The sequence below is a fragment of the Vipera ursinii genome, assembly GCF_947247035.1.
Source record: "Vipera ursinii genome assembly, chromosome: 4".
NCBI lineage: Eukaryota > Metazoa > Chordata > Lepidosauria > Squamata > Viperidae > Vipera > Vipera ursinii.
The window spans coordinates 45,909,953-45,913,021 of NC_139514.1; positions in this window are offsets into that span (position 1 = coordinate 45,909,953).

Consider the following 3,069-nt stretch of genomic DNA (forward strand, 5'->3'; position numbering starts at 1 on the left):
CAACTTCTTATTGTAAGAATTCACCATACATGGTCCCCCCGAAAATGAACATTATACATTTAGCCAACTATCTCAGTTTGTCATCTAAATATATTGATAAGAAAGTAATAAACAATATGAAATGAATAGGTAGAAAAGCCATATGGATATGAAGTTTATATTTCAAACGTATACTGAATCTTTTAATAAGTCCAAGTTTATATGTTCTGGCAGCAATGCAAATATACATGGTAATTTCATAATTCACTATGCCTGAGTTCTGTCACAGTACCTGGAACTGTTTCCTAACTAATAGCTACAAACAGTGCTTTTTTTGTAAAAGAAAAAGGTGCCAGAACTCACACATGTCATACAACCCACCTTGCCTACCCTACAAGGTTCCATCCAAAAAAGGTGCCGGAACTCCGTTCTGAGCGTTCTATGAGAAAAAAAACCCTGGCTACAGACATAACTGAGATCACATACATTTTCTTTAGCAAAAAGAAAAAAAGAAAACTAGTGAACTTGAGTGGTACAAAACTATCTGTAATGGATTTTATTTATTTATCTAAAAGACTGATATAGCTGCCTATTTTATATCAAAAAATGACAGGCAACTTACGATTTAAAATTGCGTGAAAATTATAAAAAACACAAAAAATGTTCCAGCACTTGAAAGGAAATTACATTTCCACCCACCCATCCCCATACATTCACCTTCAGCTGTCCCAGGCCATAGTCTCACCCTGTCCCAATGAATGTGGAAAGGGCCAACTCTTTAAAGTCTTCTAGAAGACTAGGAAAATGGGGCACTTGGATGATTTCAAGGGATGTTCCACAAGTCAGAGGCTGCTATAGAGAAGGTATACTTCCTAGGTCCCGTAAGATGACAGCCTTTAATGAAGAGGCCTGGGGCATATCCTCCCTGGTGGAAAGGACAGATATCCTCTTTCTGGTTTTTTTTTTTTTTTTTTGCATCTGGTAAGGCATTTATGTAAGGGACGCAGTGGCTCAGTGGGTTAGGACGCTGAGCTTGTCAATCAGAAGGTCGGCAGTTTGGCGGGTCAAATCCTGAGTGCCGCGTAGCAGAGTGAGCGCCTGTTACTAGTCCCAGCTTCTGCCAACCTAGCAGTTCGAAAGCACGTAAAAATGCAAGTAGAAAAATAGGGACCACTACGGTGGGAAGGTAACAGCGTTCCGTGCTCCTTTGGCGTCTAGTCATGCCGGCCACATGACCACGGAGACCTCCTCAGACAAGCGCTGGCTCTTTGGCTTTGAAACGGAGATGAGCACCGGCCCCTAAAGTCGGAAATGACTAGCACGCATGTGCGGGGGAACCTTTACCTTTACCTTTAAGGCATTTATAACATACCATTTCATAGCTGTAGATAGTGCATTCATAAAGTATTCAGACCCCCTTCACTTTTGTCAATTTTGTTATGCTGCAGCCTGATTCTACAGTTGTTGAAATTCATTTTTCTCTCTCATTAATATGCCATCAACAAACAGTAACAACAAACCTTGGTTCAGAGCTAAACTCAAGCAGCTATGTCATGCCAAAGAGGAATGACAGAAAAGGTGATAGAATGCTGTACAATCAGTTCTCAGCTAATAAACCAGCAAATATGTGGAAAACTCTTAAAAATATCACCAGTTACAGCAAACCTCTTTTCTATGCTGAAGGAAATTGACAATTGGCAGATGACAGGAATCGGTTTTACTGTAGGTTTGAGAGGAAACCACTGCCACCTATCTCCACAATCCCCATCTCAGATATACCAACAACAGCCAAGCCTCCTACAACTGACCCCATCCCTTTGGGTCCCCCAACTCTGGTGATTACAGAAAATGATGTGCCAGGTATATTTTACAGATAAAAGCCTGGAAAAGCACCAGGCCCAGACAAGATAGCTCCTTTTTGCTTGAAAGTTTGCGCTAACCAACTGGCCCCCATCTTCACCTGTATCTTTAATAAATCACTAGAGATGTGCTATGTTCCTTCTCACTTCAAATGCTTCAAATGCTCTACTATCATCCCAATGCCAAACCCTCCGTCAAGGAACTAAATGACTACAGACTGGTTGCTCTGACATCCATAGTTATGAAAACCTTTGAAAGGCTAGTGCTGGCCCACCTGAAAACCATCACGGATCCACTATTAGACCCTTTGCAATTTGCCTACCAGGCAAATAGATTGGCAGATGATGCTGTTAATATGGTTCTGTACTACATCCTACAACATCTTGAATCTCCAAAGACCTAATCAAGGGCCCTCTTTGTAGACTTCAGCTTGGCATTCAATACCATCATTCCATATATTCTTCTAGACATTCTAGACATTCTTCTGGACATAAATTGTTTCAACCTATACCCTCAAAATTAATCTGAGTACAGATTAATAAGAAAAAATGAATTTCAACAACTATAGAATCAGGCTGCAGCATAACAAAATTGACAAAAATGAAGAGGGTATGAATACTTTCTGAATGCACTGTATTTATATTTGCCCAGAATTCATTTTAGTTTTTATATGAGGTGATAATTATTGTGTTGATGATATGTTTTTGGAATCTGCCTTGAAAGTTCCTAAGCCTGTCACAAAAGGGGGCAAACCAAAAACAAATAAAATGCGTTTAGAATATTTAAAAGTTTATAAAATATTTTGCTTCAACTTTATAAAGTGCCTTTCTTTCATTACATTATTCATACAAGATCATTACTGCAACTAAGACTGATAGCAGTCTGCAGCTGCAGTTCATTTGTTTATTCATGTAGCTTGTTGCTGATTATATTTATTTTTTTATTGATTCTGGAAGCTCAACAATTCTGATTGGAATGAGAACTAAAGGCGAGGCAAAGTTATATAATAAACCAAATGATTGCAAAGGAACTTAAATATGGATGTGTCTGACCCTATTCCAGAACATGAATCATTACGTTGGCTGTCTTTTGATCACAAGATTCAGTACAAATTACTTTTCCATTCTAAATATTTTTTTAACAAATGAAAGCATTTTTTTACTCAGCTATTCCCAACTTTTTTTTTACTTATAAAGGCTTGCTTATATTTATTTGAACAGGGTTTGTTGT